The sequence below is a fragment of the Petaurus breviceps genome, unplaced genomic scaffold (assembly GCF_028583685.1).
Source record: "Petaurus breviceps papuanus isolate PSGF00001 unplaced genomic scaffold, PetGlider_PUasm1.0 185, whole genome shotgun sequence".
NCBI classification, from domain to species: domain Eukaryota; kingdom Metazoa; phylum Chordata; class Mammalia; order Diprotodontia; family Petauridae; genus Petaurus; species Petaurus breviceps.
The window spans coordinates 4,820,384-4,839,217 of record NW_027185797.1 but is presented as its reverse complement, the minus strand read 5'-3'; the positions used below and the strand labels follow the sequence as shown (position 1 = coordinate 4,839,217).

General features: G+C 40.0%; 1 protein-coding gene and 1 long non-coding RNA gene across 3 annotated transcripts in view; both read left to right on the top strand.

Moving 5' to 3' along the window:
* LOC138161622 (uncharacterized) overlaps positions 1-12,075 on the top strand; it is a 180,053-nt gene extending 167,978 nt beyond the window's left edge. For both annotated transcript variants that reach the window (XR_011168410.1, XR_011168411.1), the window contains one exon: positions 10,606-12,075. This is a non-coding gene — a long non-coding RNA (uncharacterized lncRNA). The remainder of the gene's footprint in view (positions 1-10,605) is intronic.
* Positions 1-18,834, top strand: part of ACKR4 (atypical chemokine receptor 4) — a 781,696-nt gene that overhangs the window by 561,846 nt on the left and 201,016 nt on the right. The gene's annotated exons all lie outside the window — the stretch shown is intronic.

The following is an 18,834-nucleotide window of genomic DNA, read 5'->3' as shown; positions in this document are numbered from 1 at the left end:
CTCTCTTCTCTCTCCTCTCTCTCTCTTCCCTCTTCCCCTCTGATTAGGAGCATAATAGATGAGAGAATCTTCCATTGTCCCAGTTGGGAATTTCACCATGCCATACCTTTTTTTCTCCAATTTCAGAGATTTAACATCATCTCCCTACCAGGTCATTTCAAGGTTCTTGGAGATCAAAAAGTCCCTCAAAATGTTGGGTCCTCCTGTGTTAGAGGTTTGTGACATGTTACCTCTGAGTCAGTCCCCAAGCCCATGCACAATCTCTTGCCATCTGTTCCTTTCCTTCATAGTGTCTCAGGTCTTCGATTTCTAATTGACACGTACAACACGGGACCATATGTGGCAACACTTTGCCTTTGCCTAGGTCCTTTCTTTGGGGGAGTTGCATGTACCTCACCAACACCATGTCATTAATCATCCTGACATTTCCATGAGCTAAATGGCAGGTACAAGTGTGAAGTTGATTAAAGAGAGACAAAGATGAAAAATACCTTGTGTTGCTTGAAGCTTGGCTTGGACATACAAGGTTAGATCTACATATTTGAGCAACATTGGCTCATTTTCCTATTTTAAATGTAACTCAGAATTGTGGCTTAGGTTGTCACCCCACACATGTAGTCTCTGAAAAGCCAGTTTTAATAAAGAGAGCAGAAGTGTGACTAGAACAGAGCACCCTAGCCATAGAACCCCATAGCTTAGAGGGCTCAGCAATGTAGAACAATCATTTTGGCAGGTGGAGCGATGTTGCAATTTGTTGTGTTTACACTGTACCCCATATCTTGGCCCAATCTGCCATTCCCTGCCCCTGTTGCATCCCCAGCAGTGAGAGTCCCAGGGTCTCTATCTCCCCTCCTCTACTGAATTTGTCCTGGTTATTACATCCTGTATCATTTTCAAATCATGCCTTACAAACTTGATTTGAGTGTGTGTTTTGTGTTATTTGATCCATTTGCTAGAATTGCCACTCAGGCTCTGAAAGAGTACATGAAACTAAGTGGGGGTTTTTGTCACCACTTTGCTTCAGTCTCCGGTCACAAGAAGGAAGGTTTCTATGTCTCTGAGCTGTGGGACCTCAAACAAGTCATGTTACCTTGCTCAGCTTCAGTATCTCCATCTACAAAATTCCTTCATTCATTTTGTCCTGACTAATCACCAGTGGTGAGTGATCTCAGTGGTGGGAGTATCAGTCAGAACCTTGAGGGGAACCCTCATTCCGGAGGATAGAAAGTCAAGATTGGGCAATCTAGATCTCAAATTTAAAGGAATTTAGAGACCTCTAGTATAACTTCCTCATTTTACTAAAGAGAAAACTGAGTCCTGAGAGGGAAGTGACTTGTCCAAGGTCACCGAACTAGCAAGTGGCAGAGGCAAGATTCAAACTCAGGTCCTGTGAGTATAGGTTCATAAGTTTTTCCACTTTACCACCCTTACCCTGGAATGTTGTTCCCCCTTCTGGCTTCTATCATTTCCTTCAAGATTCATCTCAAATCTTCCTTTTTTTCAAGAAGCCTATCCTGATCCACCCACTCCTACTGCCTCCCTTCTGAGTTTACCCCCCTCCTCCCCATTTACACTGTATACAGCTTGTATGTGCATAGTTATTTACGTGTTGATTCCATTATCAGGCTGTGAGATCCTTGAGCTGTTTTTGCCTTTCTTTTTACCTCTAGCACTTTGCACAGTGTCTGGCTTGTAGTAAGTGCTTAATGAATGCTTGTTGATTTAATTGACCCCATTAACTTTCATTGGTAACTAATCAGAAGTTCCCCTGGTCTTATTAAACATAATAAGAAGTTAAGAGTTTTACTTTACATCATATAGCAAGTTAAGTGTCCAAATTGGGATCTGCCTCTCTAAACTTCCACCACTGGTTCCCAGTTTTCCCTCTGGGGTCATTTGAAACAATAATAATTATTACTGTTATCAGTATAGCTAACAGGTATATAGCTAGGCATTGTACTAAGCTGTTATGTTCCCATCTCCACCTAAGTTGTTTTTTTTCCTATAAGCTAATCATCTCCTTTCCTTCAATCATTCTTCATCTGTTGTGGTCTCAGGGCCCCTCAGCATCCCAGTCCCCCTCTTCTGGATAGTTTCCAGCTTGCCGGTCTTTTCTAAAATATAGCACTAGAACCAAATGTGAAATGAGCTCCAGATGTGGACTGACCAGAACAAACCACAATGGCACCATCACCCCCTGCTTCCTAAATCTGTTTCCATTCATCCAAAGATCGTGTTGGCTTTTCTGGTGGCTAAACCATTCTCTTAACTCCTGGTGAGCATGCTGTGGGTCACTAAAATCTCTAGGGGTTTTTTTTCCACATTAACTCTTATATAACCCATTCAAATGTAAGACTTTACATTTATCCCCATTAGATTCCATCTTATTAGATTCAACTCATCATTTTAGCCTGTTGAGATCTTTTTGGATTCTGACACTGTCATCCAATACATTAGGTATCCTCCCATTATCCAAGTCATTGGCAAAAGTGCTATACAGTTTTCTGAGGTCAGAGGAGCTATATTCTTTTATTCATTTCTTCTGTAGCTTCAGGCTTTGTAGAGCTTTATGTGATGTTCAGTAAATCTTGGAATACCATTAGCTTTTAGTAGTGCAGAGATTATCCCTATTGGTGTGACAGCTGGCCTTTAATCTCGACTTTCCAGGTGTCTAGGGCCCATGCTATATTCTAACCAATTCTTCTTTTGTCCTATCTAGTTATCCATTCCGTTTTCATTCCTTTCCAGCTATCTGTTCACATCAGCATAATCTTCCTGCCCTAGTGGGGCTGCTTAACTTCTGAACAAAATCCATTATATGACAGACTTTGAAGATTAAACCAGAACCATGAGTTGAAATTGATTCATACCAGCCAGCAATTTTGGAAGCTGTATACTTTTTCTCCCTGGTCCTTTGTCTTAAGATGGGGAAAAAGAGAGAAAAAGACCTCACATAAGTGGTTGAATTTGAAAGATTCAAACTGTGGCTTTCTCCAGAGCTTTGAAATGCTGCAATATTTTGCATTTCTAAAGCCCTTGCAAGGGAGCTAAAGGTCAGTCCCAAGTTTAAAGCAACCTGATAGAGTTTTGGAAACTTCATATGGCCTCTTGTTCCCAGTTCACCCTAAGAAATCAACACATTTTTCAGGACAACTGCCCTGGTGCCAGAAAGCAACATGCCTTCCTCCAGGTTCTTGAATCCAATTTTAAAAAGATGTTTTTCAGGCATTGTTAAAAAAGAGTGAGAGAAGAAGAAAAAGAAGAAAAGGGAAAAGAAACAGAAAAATAAAGAGAAGAGTGAATTTTCTGTGTACAGAAATTATCTTCTTTATAAGCACTTCAGGCACCATGATGAAGCATCCCCCTCTCATATTTGGCATCCAAGCAATATCATTTAATCCCTTGACCTCACTGTTCAGTGCTTAACATTAGAACCATAAAAAGGGAGGATTTTAGACAGATTCTTTGGCTGGTACAAGCTCCTTCCTGTCTCCTTGAATGAGATAAATGATCTTAATACACTTACATGCCATAAAAAGCAGCCTTGAATTCTTGTAACAAGCACAAACCATCATTGATTGTCATTCTATTTATAGCCAGCTGCTGACTTCAGGACCTGGGATAGTGGTATGCCACACTACAAAGGAATGCAAATAGTGTCCAGCAGGAAGACAGGAGCCTATGAAATTGCCATCCCAAGCCCCAGCAGTATTCACTAGTAATTGGTACACTCAACACCGATTTCTTTTTAGTTGAGGAGTGGAGTTTCTCCTTTGTTAGAAATTCTGCTTTTTCTGATGGCCCTATCGACCTCCTTTTATGCTGTTTGGAAAACTAGTTGGATCAGGAAATTAGGAGGGGAGGGAGTAGTGGAAAGCAGCTATGCTTGAAGAGACTTTTGCCTTTACAGACCAAGGGGACCCCCTACTTGAGACAATTTAGTCATTGCTTACCACAGGTTCAAGTGCTCTGCTGTCAGGTGGTCAGGACTAAGCAGCAGGATGCCAAGACCTTGACTTTCATTTCAATGTTCCCCAGGGCTGGGGAGGTCCAAGAAGCCAAAGATCTTAATAAACATAAAGGCTATGAGTTGGGATACCCCCACTGCATTTGAATAATGATGAAGTGACCTATGGAGGTTTTTCTTTTCTCCTTTTTTTTCTTTTTTTCTTCTTTTCTTTCATTTTTCTCTCTTTTTCCTTTTTTTTCTTCTTGTTTGATTTCATTGGTATAAAGAGTTCCCAGGGAGGGACCTTCCCCTATGGTTACAGATTTGCATCCTTTCTATTAATGTTCTTAGAGAATCATCGGGACACTGAAAAGTAAAGTGACTGGGCTAAGGTCACACAGCCAATATGAGTCATAAGTCCTAGATAGGGCTTCTGCATGCTATGTATGTTATCATGCTACCTTTCATGACAAGTATGAGAAAACCAATACTTTGACACATTTCTTGGGTTTAAGTCTCAGTTCTATCACTTTATGACCTGAGGTAAGTAATTTACACCTCTACAATCTCAGTTTCCTCATCACAAATGAGAGAATTGGATGAAATTAATTAGGTTCCCTAACATTCCATGATTCTGGAGGTATCAGGAGTACAGGTAAAGGTATGTGTGTGGGGAGGATGAAGACAGATGTACAACTCATTTAATTACTGCCTAACATCCCTCCAAAGTTTCCAGTAGTGAGGAGGACCCTGGATAATAGAGTTCATTCCTTCTTTTTTTTCCAATTTTCCAGAAACCCTCCCTCTCCCCAGGTTACAGTGGGGGTTGGGGACACAGTTGTCATGACAATCTCTGTTCCATGGCCAGGTGAGTAAGTAGCTATGCCTTTCCTGGAAACATGAAATTGTTGGAGGGGGAAAACAGTAGTTTGAGTGGAGCAATAAGAATTATTTTGAAAGGGCTATTCTTTTTAGGCAAGGGAAATCAGGCTGCTGATGTGGAAGTGTTTCTCTTAACCTCCTAGAGTGCTGTGGATAATAATGGAGGTACTCCCTTTGTATAGCTTAGTCAATAGGCCTGCCAGTCCTTGGGGACTTCCCAAGCAGAAGACAAACATGCTTTCTGCCTTCATTCACATGGGTATTTGATCAACAGAGAGGAACTGTTTGTTGGTTTGTCTCACGCAACTAATGTGTTCAAGAGCCCCTAAATAAATCACTGGGGAAAATGCCGTGCTTTGGCAAATGCAGTGCATTGCAGGGAGGGCAGTGATTGCTTTATACAGGTTTTGGAAAGCATTTGGTGATAGGCTGTGTGACAGTTCTGGAATGAGGAATGAACCAGGAAGCAGCATGCTCTGGGAGCCAGGCGCTCCTCCTCCTTGGTCTCAGTAAACATTTATGAGGCGCCTGCTGTGCACCAGGCATCATGCTAAGTGCTGGCGATACAAAGAAAGTCAAAAGATCATTTCTGCCCTCAAGGACCTCACAGTCTAGAAGGAGACAACATGTAAACACCTATGTCCATATTAGCTATGGACAGAATTCTGTAACTGTAGAATGGATGGGTTGAACCAAATAGCCTTGAAAAACTCTTCCACTTCATGATCAGAGCTCTCTCATTTTCCTTTCTCCCCTGTACCCTCAATTTTCCATTACATGAATAGTAATGGTCATTTCACTCCCAGATGTCCCAAAGAGAATCATAAATTCAGATTTGGAAGAGGACTCAGGAGATTATCTTCTCCATCATCCTTGCCTTCAGATACATTTTATAGATTTATATGGAGAGGATGCTTCAAAGGTCCTCTCCTCCACTTTGTTAATTGAGGAAACACACTCAGAAAGGAGAAAGGACTCATCTGAGGTCATAGCTAATGAATGATAGAGCCAGGACTTTCATCTAAGTCATAGGAGCTTGCATTCTAATGAAGAAAGACAAACTGAAAAGGCCCCAGGCACCAAGGGGAAAAGGATGGGCAGGAAACTCTCAACTTCATAGCCTTATCAGTGAATCATAAAATTGATGTGCTCTTTTCAAATTGATTTGAAATAGCAAAGCAGGGGGATAGACCATTCTTCACCTTTGCTTGACATTTGGCTCTCACTCAAACATATAGGGCTATTAGATTGAAGAGTATTCCATCCAGGGACCTACAGTATGTAGGATTGTCCCAGAAGAGGCAGAGAATAAACATTCTTTTGATTTAATAGAAAATGAAGTTCTGGGACGTTTGCTTTACTTAATATCTGGCCTGATCATTTTCATCCCATTTGGAGGGAAGATGCTTTCCATTGTGCTGATAATGAGTAAAAACACCCTATCTTCTGTCCTATTCCTGAAGTTGACCAGTATTTTCATTATTACTTTCTCCTCCTACCCCCTCATTCCGCCATTTGGGTTGTACTGTGAGTTCTGTACTTTATTAAAGACTCAGGCCAGATGTTAGTTATTATTTATGGAATTATACTAATACTATGCACCCTCTGGAGAGAATAGTCATAAATGGTAGCCTTACCTTTTATCCGGGATATTATTCCTGTGGCTTCACTTATTATGCAGATAATGCCTAGATCTGTATAAAATATACTGACCCTGAAGTCTATTCTTATGCTTCCCATCATTTGCCTCAAACTGAAACTAAGCATAGGAAAAATTGAAACCATTACCTTCTCCAAAAAAGCTAAGCCTCCTCCTGACTTCCTTGTTTGCATTCATGGTACTATTATCCCCTCCTAGTAATGACCCAAGCTAAAAACCTCAGACATCTTCGACTCTTCTCTCTAACACATTCACCATATCAATGAGTTTCTAGGGCCTAGCCTGGTAATGTCTCAAAAGTCCCCTTCTTTCCAATACAATTCAGGATGTAATTAACTCTCTTTTAAACCATTCAAATAGCCTGACTGGTCTCCTGAACCTCAGGCTCCTCCTTCCCTAGTATGTCCTTTTTACAGAAGCAGCTAAATAATCTTCCTAAAGCACAGTCACTGCCTTGCTCAAAAATCTTCAGTGGCTCTCCATTGGCCTATAAGAAAAGAAAAAAAAACCTCCTTAGCCTGGCATTTAAACCTCTCCATTTTCTGGCTCCGTCCTAACTCTCCGACCTTATTTCATGTCACTCCCATGTACATTCAAGTCAAACTAGAGTCCAAGCCCTGGTTTGATTCTAACTTTCCCTCTCTGGCTACATACATTCACAAGTCTCTCCTCCAATCCCAGAATGCATTTCTTCTACATCTTTGCCTGTCTGAAATCTTCTTTCAAGCCCCAGCCTGGTGCCAACTGAAAACACTTTTTTCTTTCCCAGATTTCTTATTGTCCATTGTCTGGACTTTTTTTTGTCATAGTCTAATTCCCATCTGACTTCTTTGTGTGTCTCACTCCTTCCTTCCACCCCCATTTCAGAATGTAGGCTTCTAGAGGGCACAATCCCTCACCTTTGTTTCCCCAGTGCTTAACACAGTGTCTTATACATTTATTGTCATTCAGTCATTTCAGTCCTGTATGACTCTTCGTGACCTGATTTGGGGTTTTCTTGGCAAAGATACTAGAGTGGTTTGCCATTTCCTTCTCTAGCTTATTTTACAGATGAGGAAACTGAGGCAAACAGGGTTATGTGATTTTCCCAGAGTCACACAGCTAGTGTCTGAAATAGAATTTGTAATCGGGTCCTCCTGACTCCAGACACAGTTTTCTATTCACTGTGCCACCTAGTTGCCCAGTCTTATAGATAATAGCCCCTAAATAAATGTTGGTCTCATTAAATTGAAGAGAATTGGTATAGTGAAGAGAACAGTATTTAGAGCAAGTCACTTAATCTCTTTGATTCTAAATTTCATAATAGAAAAATGCGTAAAATAATATTTGTACTACCTGCCTGTAATGTTAATGAGATATAAGATCTTCCTTGCCCATTAATAGGCCTCACATACAGCCCATTAAGAGAAGATTGTTTAGAAAGACTTTCACACCTTCTGTTCATTTCTAATTAGGCACTGAATCATGAGGGTTGTGATGCTCTCTGGCTCTAAAAAGAGTATATACATATACTCTCATGTTAGCATTGTGCTTTGGGGTTCACTTATTGGAATAGTGCCCTTGTGATCTGACCAGATGACAGTGGGTAGCTGTTAAGAAGTTCCCCTTTCCCCCCACCTCTCCCTTTGAAAAACCCAGATGTTGGTACTTCTCTCTCTGGTAACTATGTATATATTGTCTTGGTCAGACAGTTGAATCTGTCTGTTGATCTGTGCTAATTTCTAAGACAGTTAGCGGTCCTGTCTGTTGGTGTTGATTTCTCTGCTTTTATTTTCTCAGTTTGGATTTTCTCTGAAGTTCAGGGTGCTGACTTTTCCCCCTGAACTAGTGAATGTAATTTAGAAAGATTGCTGACCCCTTAAACAGCTATCTTTCCTAGTAAAATCTAAGATTTTAGATCTAATTAATTAGATCTAATTAGATTCACAGATCTAAGAACCTGTGCTAGGTCCTGGGTATGCCAGTATGGTTGCTGCTACACCCTCTCGTCTCACAGGGCTGTTGTCAGGCAAGTGTTTTGTAAACAGTAAAGTGCTAGATAAAATAAACTACTATTAATATTAAGAATTACTTCATTGATGTGAAGGAATTTAATAGCAAATGATAGAGTTATAAGGCAATGAGTTAGTATTGTTGTTATTGTCATCATTTTCATTATCAATTTAATCCCCTTGGGTCATCTATCATTAAATGGAAACAGGCAAGTAATCAGTATTTATTAAGCATTTCCTATGTGCTAGAGACTGTGCTAAGTTCTGATGATACAACTGCAAACAAAAGGAAAGGCAGACCCTGCCCTCAAAAAGCTTACATTCTGATAGGGAAGGACAACACAGAAAAGGGAGATTAAAGGGGGTGGGTAAAGGGGGGGAGGTACCTGCATGGAGGCATGGAGAGATGGTGGTAACTTCAGGAGAATGAGAAGAACTTGGAAGGGAGTAAGGGATGCCTGAGACCCATGCCCTTCCCAAAATGGAGGCTCCAGAAGAAACTCACCAATTGAAGAAGGGGGCCACAGGGTAGAGGGATGTTCCAGGGCAAGAAGGCAGCTGAGGTATCATGTTGAAGCCCAGAGAGTCAGAAGCAGAACCAAGAGGGAAATGGATGAATCCAAATCTGAAACAAAAATATAAGATAAAAGGAGCTTAAAACTTTCAAACTGGGGTGGCCAGGTAAGAGCACCGGCTCCAGTGTCAGGATGACCTGAGGATTTAGCACCACACCCAGAAATAACTGGCCATGTAACCTTGAGCAAGTTACTTAACCCCGATTTCTTTAAAAAAAACTTTCAAACCTTCCTGAAGATAGGCTACTAAAATATCTTGGTTCTGATGGCATTTGCTGAAATTTGGTGCATTTCTTTTATGTTCTTATGCATTCTAGTCCATAATAATATAGAAGAATATCCCTAGAACATTCAAATAAATGTCTGTTATTAATATTTTAAAATTATTAGCCCTAAAGAAGACAGTTGAGCAATCAAATGAATAATTCTTTTTATTGGTATAGACCTCCTGTGTGATCATTTAAATCAAAGGATCACAGATTTAGCGTTGGAAAAAATCATAGATGCCATTGTGCCCAGCCCCCTTATTTTAAGGAATACTGATTTCCAGCAATATTGAATGATTTGCCCAAGGTTATATAGCTAGTAACTGTTAGAGTTGTTGTTGAGTCATTTTTCAGTCTTGTCTGACCCTTTGGGGTTTTCTTGGCAAAGCTACTGGAGTGGTTTGCCATTTCCTTCTCTACTTGGTAGAGGCAGGATTCAAATCTAGATTATCAGACTATAAACTGAGAGCTCTTCCCTCTGAACCTTCCTGCTTCCAATACATCCTTCCCCCTACCCCTCTCATAAGGATGTTTTGGTCAAGCACAAAAGGAGAAGAGAGAGAAGTGTTTATAGTCTCATTGATTTGGAATAAACTTCCTTTCTCCATTTTTCTCATATAAATCTGTGTAGTAAATGGACCAAACCAGTGCAAGAGTAAGGAAGAAGCTGATTGTTCAATTTTTATGAAACATAATTTGTCCACTACTTGTTTTCTGCCCAATTTTTCTTATGCCCCCTTCCTCTTAGACTATATGAAGCAGGACAGGTTGCTTCCTTTGGATCATAAATATGGAGCCATAAGGGGCTTAAATGGTGAAGAGAGTATTCTTAAGTGACTCCTTGTGGGTTCAACCATTCATCCAAGATTACACATGGACACACCTCATATTAAGAACATTTTGTTTGGAGGGTGTGGAGAGTACCTAAAAAGAACTTTTTTTGTCTTCTATTTCTAACCTCGGGAATTTAAATGTCTTCAGGAAACCCTTCCAAAGCTCTGAAGTCAGATCTTCACTCTTACATTCTGGTTGTAATTTCCCTTGGGAGATGCACAGTTTGCGAATTTGATTGATGGTTCTGTTCAAAACAAACTATTTGTGGTTCACCCATCCCCAAGACCCCCTTCTGGAGCGATAACATTGAGGATGTTTTTAAATGGTCCATTACAGCCATGGTAGACATTAGTGGAACTGTTTGGGAACAGCTGGATTGGATTATGTTCCCTGAAGGGAAAAGAATGATTCCATTCTCATGATAAATTTTCTTCTCTCCGTCTCCCAGACAGAATCATGAATAAACTGGAGGACAAGCAGGACCAGATGATACCATGAAGAGAAGTTTACAGGTCCTCTATTGCCAACTGTTTAGTAAGTAGAGTCTCCATTTCCTCTTGCCTCTAATGTTCCAGTGTTATCATTGTCCGCTGAGTTCAAGCTGTGTGTGCATCCTCTAGACAGCATCTGCAGGAAAGCCTGGGATTGGCCAGAGAGATGGATGCAGTGAATTATCCCTCTGTTCATTAATCTATATGTTGATTAGTCTCCTGATTTTCTATTATCTGAATATGTACCACTGTTCAGTGTTAACTCATTGTCACATGAGTGTGAGTCATATGGTTCCTTCAGAGAATTAGATATTGAAAGGGTAAATGTTTCTGCGTTGCTGGGTAGAATAAAAAGGTCTTCCATTTCAGTAGAGTTACATGCACTCTTTGGTTAGTAGGAGTCAAGGCTGTGAATATGCCACTAAATTACTGTTGTCTTAAAAGTATTTGAGCTCATGGTTGAGTGAAGAAGTGGAGCATCTAGAAGACTGGTTGTTTTAAGACTGTTCCTCAACAGCTTGGTCTTTCTACCCATTTCCTCTTTCTCTGTGGTATTTTCCTGATTTTGCTCTATACAGGAACTTTGGATTCATGGCTTTTTCATTAAGATTCTATTCTCTTGCCCAGTCCACAATCACCCCTGGACCTTTCACCTTTGTGGATTTCTAACTTTTGATCCCAGGGCTGCTGTTTTATTGGATCTCTGGAGCAGGACAGAATTCTTAGACTGCTGATCACCCAGATGGATAGAAACAACTGGAATGGCACTGGATTTGTTACTCGTGGATTCTTTTTTTAATCGTATTTGTTGGGATTGGCAAACTGACACCATTTCAACCCTAGCTTTGCCACCTCAAAGTGCCATTGGATAGTATAACTTGAGGGAAATTTATATCTTGACCCTTCTAGAATTCTTTCTGACGTCAATGGAAGATGTGTCCATATTCCAGGGCTGATTGTCTGGCTCCTGTTAACATGTGCTAAATTTGCTTTATATTTTTTGAGAAAATAAAAAGAGTTTGGAATGTAATCCATAAATCAGCCCCTTGATTTGAGTAATTCAGGGTAGATTACAGCCTCCATATGAAGCATAGCATCTCTGAATAGCATTCTGGCTGAATTTTTCATTGACTCATTTCTTCCACTGAATTTTAATCCCTCTAACACTGATCATGTTAGCCCATTTGTATCATGGTAGATGGGAGCCAGTTATGTGCAAGTCTTTCCTACTCTATCTCTGGGCACCATTCTAGACTACAGTGACATTTTGGTGGGGTTGGGGAAGGAGGCCAAGACTTAATTGATGGGAGAACTCCTTCTACCAATGCAGATCAATCAATAAATCATCTAGCACTTATTAAGGGCCTGTTATGAAACAAGGGTTATTTTGGTGCTGGAGATATAATGACAAAAAAGCTAACAGCCCCTTCTTGCAAAGAGTTGACAGTCTACTAAAGGGAGACAATATATACAAATATAGGTACATTCAAAATAGATATAAGATTATTTTGGATAGAAGACACTCATAACTTGAGATGAACCTTAAAGGAAACTAGGAATTCCAGGGACTAGTTACTGTTGGTAATTTAGAGGTTTAGTGTTGCCTGGGGGCACGAGGCACTTGAACAACATCCTGAGTGCCCCAACCAGTATGTTCAAGGTGGTATCTTATGGGTTCATGTCCATAGTCAGATCTTTCTGGTTCTGAGATTCCTTCTGCCTCCACTATTCCCTGCTGTCTTTTCTGCGTGAATTTCCAATGCTGCATAACAGAGAAAATGTTTTAGCCTATGGAAGAAACCTCATTAGCCATGATGTCATCTCCTTCATTGACCAGGTACCTGAAAGTGTATGAATATTCACTACGTCACATATCACTCTGTGGGTATCTAAAGGACTAATAACCCCTATTTATAGACTTTGGGGGTTCACAAGGCATTTCCTCAAAACAATCATGTGAACAAAATGCAAATATTATTGTACCCATTTTATGGATGAGGACTGAGGCTTGGAGAGTTGAAGTCATTTGTCCACTGGGATGGGTAAAAGCCTAAAATTGTGATGTGAAATGGAGACTAGACAGCATGGTATAGAGTGAAGCATCAGACTTGTGGCCACCAGTGTCTGCCTGCATAGGAACCATATTAAAATGCAATTAGGAAATGTTTATCAAAATAAATAAAGATACCATGCAACATAAATAATACTAACCTGTGGTTTTCTGAATCATTATGTATCCCGGAAGGGGCTCCTTTCTATTTGAATTGGACATTACTGATATGGAGGAAAGCATTGCTGGAGGCCCTGCTTCTAATCTTGCCCCTGCCGCTTCATAGGTTTGGGATGCCAGTCAGGGCCTTAGCCCAGCCCATTGAGGTATGCTGGACTAGATGATCCATAGCCTCATAGAGACAGAACTGGAAGAAATCCTAGATACCATTAGTCCAAACCCTTCATTTTTTAAAAAATTGAATTTTTTTATTAGCAAAAATTGATTCATTTTCTTTCTCTGCTCCTCCCTATTGAAAAACCAAAATCCTTGCAAAGAAGATACATTGTCAAGCAAAGCAGATGGACCCCATTGGCCATGTCCAAAAAAGTCTGACTCTCCTTCTGCGTCTTGATTTTATCACCTCTGTCAGGAGATGAAAGCCCTTCATTTCATAGACCCAGAAACTGAAGTCCAGGGAGAGAAGTGCGAGGCCTAAGGCCATATAGGTAGTAAGAATATGAGGTGAGATTTGGAATCAAGGCCTCTAATTCAGAGCCATCAGTCTTAAGCAGCAAATGGAGCATGACACTGCCTTGGGCACCTATTGGCTCTATGATGCAGGGACTGGTTTGGATTAGCTCCGTATGCCACTACACAAATCGTCATATGAGCCAAGCAATGTAGAATAAGTTTGCTATTTTGTCTGTTTATTTTACCATTGATATTCTATCCTATATCCCCAAACCCCTCATTTACAAAGTTGGCTAATCAAAACAGAGGACATGTGAAAAATGAAGGGACATCTCCATGGAGACTGTCATGGGAGTTGCTGAATGGAACTGAGTTTGAGCTCTTCCCTTCCCAGCAAAGTTTGCACTGTAAATTCAGAATGATCCAGTGGAGACCCTATTCTTCTGCTGAGCAGACGGATATTTATTGAACCCACTCTAATTAAGCATTAGTCTGGTTCTCAGCCTTTTATACTGTCAGGTCTGCATTCTGATATCCATCTTCATTTTTCTGGTCATTATCTCTCCCACCACCCAATCTGGGGCCCTCATCCTATGCCATCTGTACTTCCCAATAGCCTCTGCTGTATAAACATTAGCTATTATTATTATTAAGCAATCTTCTAGCCTCTCCTAGACAATCCTTCCTCTATGATGCTGTCAAAATAATCTTCTGAAATCACAGCTGTGATTATCACCGTCTGGCTCAAAAATGGTCATTTGAACATTTTCCCCTAATGAATAAAGTCTAAATTCTTTTTTTCTGTTATTCAAGGTCTTTTGTGGTATACTACTCACCTTAGTGCCCTGATTTTCTATACTGACCACCCGTGTTTGTGATATGAGTATTGGAAAATGAAAATTTCTTTTGAAAGCTAAAGAATCATAGACTCTTAGAGGTCATCTGATTCATGTGCCTTCCAAAGCGTGAATCCCTTCTGATCTTATTTGACAAGTGGTCATCCAGCCCCTGTTAGAAGAGCTAAATGATGAAGAAGAAGGGTGCTGAATGATCACCTCACTTAGGGCAAGTAAGGGAAGGTCTACTTGTTTGAAATTTATATTTAGCTTTTGTTTGGAATTGGAAAAACAGGGATGTAAATAAAATAGGTAAAAACTAAGACAGACAGAAAGAAAGAAAGAAAGAAAGAAAGAAAGAAAGAAAGAAAGAAAGAAAGAAAGAAAGAAAGAAAGAAAGAAAGAAAGAAAGAAAGAAAGAAAGAAAGAAAGAAAGAAAGAAAGAAAGAAAGACAAGGTCTCTCTTATGGAGAAAACATATTACATGTATGCATTTTCTGAGATGTGATGTTATCTCAGTACTATTTCTGAAGCTCGAATCATCTCTGCCAGTCACCAGTGATAATGTCAGGAGAAAGAGCTATTTATTTTCATGCAAAACTCCTCTCCTGGCAACAGTGTCTCTTCACCATGCCGACTACAGCATCAGCCATAGCCCCCAGCATGGAGCTAGCATAGGACAGTCATTTCAGTTGTAAACCTCAAATGCCCTTCTTGCAAAACCTACCATCTGAATGATCAGGAATGTTTGCTGTCTGAATATTTCTAGTCCTTTGAGGGAAAAATAATCCAACAAAACAATCTTAAGAAACCAAGAAATCTTTGTGTCAGCATCAAACAAAAATAAAATCCTATTTATGTATATCTGTCATTAAAGGATGCTATTTAAGATGCATCCTTACATTTAAAAATAAATTATTAAACATAAGAGTCTTAGGATCACAGATTTGGAGATGGAAAGAACGTTTAACATCATCTAGTCGATTTTATAGATGAAGAAACTAAGGCCCAGAGAGTTGAAATGATTTGTCCAAGGTCAGACGAGGTAGTAAAAGGCAGAAGTGGGGTTTGAATTGGGGTCCTTTGTCTCTAAATACAAAACTCTATCCACTGACCCATTTAAAAGAGAAAAGTACCAGAACCCACATGTCTGGATGGGTGAAACCTTTGGATTTGTTAACAATGTAGTATTTACAAGCTTCAACTAAGACAAGATGCATATCTACCACATTTTTATTATTTGTTTCAAACACATATTTATATATGGAGTCAGTTGTTTTTGCATAAAGAGATGTACAAATGGCTTTCTCTCATGAGGTTCTGAGAACACCCTCTTCTTGTATGGACAGCCTCTCTTCATCTCCAGGGCAAGTTGTCGTTTAGACCCCACATCCTATGCTGAGATCCATGCCCTGAATATTAGGTGATATATGCATGTACTGTGATTGAAATTTCATGTTGGAATGAGAGCCCAGGGTCAAAGAGAATAACAGGGAAGTTATCAAGAAAAATCTGCAGCTCCAGGCTATGGTACATTTGGCAGGATTTTCTCTTGAAGAAGCATAGTGAACAAATCCTAAAGCCATGGGTTCTACCATAGACGCTATTTTTTTTCCATTCAGGGGGATCAAATGATCCAGTATGCAGAGTTGTGAAGGGAGAATATTCTAACATAGCAGACAGTCAGTACTTAGTAGGGGGAAGGGGTGTCCTCAGTGTGGAGGGAGCAATGGTTCCTTATGAATGTGTCAAGGACATCAACCATCGATGACACAGGACAAACAACGCAAGTCACTGTACTAGTTGTTTAGGAGGATTTGATTAAAAAAGATAACTAGGACAAAGTTTCCTGTTCAAGGACCTTATAGTATCATTGGGAATAGGAACTAAAGCAAAGTCGTTAAAAATGTGCATGAGAATCTGCCTGGAGCTATCATCTGTCCTTGGTCCTTCCCACCTGAGCACTACTCCATGGGTGCTCTGACCCCCGTTTGGGCCCTGGGCAAAGAGCGTATAATAAGAAATATAATGGCTGAGATGTGTTTCTTTGAAGTAGGAATTCTTAATCTTTGTGTATCATACTCTCCTTTGGCAGACTGGGAAAGTCAATATACCCCAATTGAGAACAGTGTTTTTGAATGCATAAAATGATGATGGTAATAATAATAATAGCATTTATAATGTTGTGTTGTGTTCAGTCATGACTGACTCTTTGTGACCCCATTTGGGGTTTCCTTGGCAAAGATACTGAGTGGTTTGCCACTCCAGCTCATTTTACACATGAGGAAACTGAGGCAAACAGGGTTAAGTGACTTGTCCAGAATCACACAGCTAGTAAGTGTCTGAGGCCAGATTTGCCCAGGCATGCTACTAAGCACTTTATAATTATTATCTCTTTTAATTCTCATAACAACCATGGGAGATAGATGCTATTATTATCTCCATTTTACAGATGAGGAGACTGCCAGGCAGAGGTTAAATGACTTGACCAGGTCACACAGCTAGTACATCTCTGAGGTTGGGTTTGAACTCATGTCTTCCTGCCTCCAGGCCCAGTCTCTCTCCACTAATTACATTGAAATATAGTTATCAGAATATTAAAACAAACAAACCTGCCAAGTTCACAGCCCCAGGTTAAGAAACTCTGCTTTAAGGTTGGACTATTTTTTCCCTTTGTTTCCCCAGTGCTTAACACAGTTCTTGGTACACAGTGGTGCTTAATAAGTGCTTATGGATTGATTGAATTATTGGAAGCTTTTTTCATACATTTTATTTTTATATTTTTATTCATCATCACAATGAGGTTCCCCCCCCCAAATATAACCAGAATTTCACTGGAATAGAGAATTCTTTGTGAGGAGACTTCATTTTCCAAAGCAGACAGTCTCACGTTCTATATCTGAGAAGTTAAATGACTTGTCCAGAGTCACACAGTTAATAGGTGTTAGAGACAGGACTGGCAGTCAGGTCTCTCCTGGTCCCAAAGAGTATTCTTCCTGTCATGTGCATACTGCCTCTTAATTACAGAATCCAAGATTGTTTGAGCATCAAGGCCATTTTTACTGTTTCCTTGGGCCTATCACTCAGTTCTTTTAGCCTCTCTGTACCTGGATTCTACCTCTGTTGACTGATTTCTCTTCATCTGGACCCTGCCCCTTTTGACTGATCTCTGTTTGTCTGGGCTCTGCCTGTTTGCCCCCTCTTTCTGTGCCTGGGCTCTGTCCCTGATGACCATTCTCTATCTGCATTATTCCCTTGTTGATCTCTCTTGCTTTGACTCTGGTCCCCTTTGCCTCCTCTCTCTGTGTCTGGGTTATAGAACCCAGTTTATTGACATTTAGGGTGTTGATCCCCTATTACCCAGGTTCTCTGAATGTATGTGCCTGATCTCCTGGATACTGGTTTGCTTTCCTCCTTGGATTCCTACTCTCTTCTCCGTAATACTTGAGTTTCAAACCCAGAGCCCTACTTTCTCACTTGAATTTATGATGCTTTATGCCCTTTTTTTACTAACTTATTTCCTGACCATGATCCATTGATGTCTAGACATAATATTCATTCACCCCGTCTGGTCTGTTTGGACGTTTAGTCCATCGAGCCCTAATTTATTGCTGCCTTAAGACTCAGGTGGCCCAAATGTTCTATAAGTATTTGAAGGAGGCTTTTTAAAGAGTGCTGTTTTCCACTTCAACCATTATTTGCCAAAAATCTAAAATTTCTTTGATTTTAAAAAAAAACTCATATTACAACTTAACTGAGTAAAGTTGAGACTAGAAACCCTAGTTATCAATCTACTTGTATTAGAGCATATCCCAGTTTGTTTAATCTTTTACTTCAGTATTCATAGCTGAGCATTATTTGGCACTAATTACTTTAAAAGAAAGCCTACAGACTGCCTCTTCTCAAAGGAAATAATTTTCTATCCTCCCTCCTCTTCTACCTCATCTTTTCCCTCCATACTATAGCAATTCTTTGAACAGGGTGGCCCACAGTATATCAACATATATACCAAGGACAATGACCTTTCTCTCTTCTCACCTCATTTTTTAATATTTTTCATTATAGTACCTAACAATAGTAATTTCTTGCCCCATCTCTCCAGTAAGATTCCTATTACCTTCCATCCCAGACCACTCTGTAACTGTCTTTAAAAACAAAAATTAAAAGAACCCCAAAATATTCTTTTATTTCCAGATGCATTCAAATTGTTCAGGAAAAAAATGAGAGATTTGGTCCCTTTAAGAAAAAAGTTGACCTGAGCAGAGGCAAAATGTAACAGGGCTTAAATAAGCAGTGATAAGGAAAGAGTGAGTTAGCTAAAGGGAGTAACCATGGACGTGGTTGTCCTCTCTTTCTTTTTTCTTTCTGGAAAACCATCAAGGGGTCTTAAAGATTTTATCTCTCCCTCACATTTTATAGTTTCTTATCTGAGAAAACCCCTACAAATCCCAGAATTTCCATAGGAAACTGTAAAGAGACATGACATGTGAAGAAAAGGTATTTAATGCCTGCCTTCTCTGATAAGCCAAGCAAAATAATTAGAGGGTTTTTTGCCATCAAGAAGGAGAAGAGTTAGAGGGAAGGAGGAGCAGGAAGAGGAGGGGACATGGCACATTCTGAGACTGAGTTAAGCTGGTTTTCTGAAGCCCAAAGCACTGCTGGAGAAG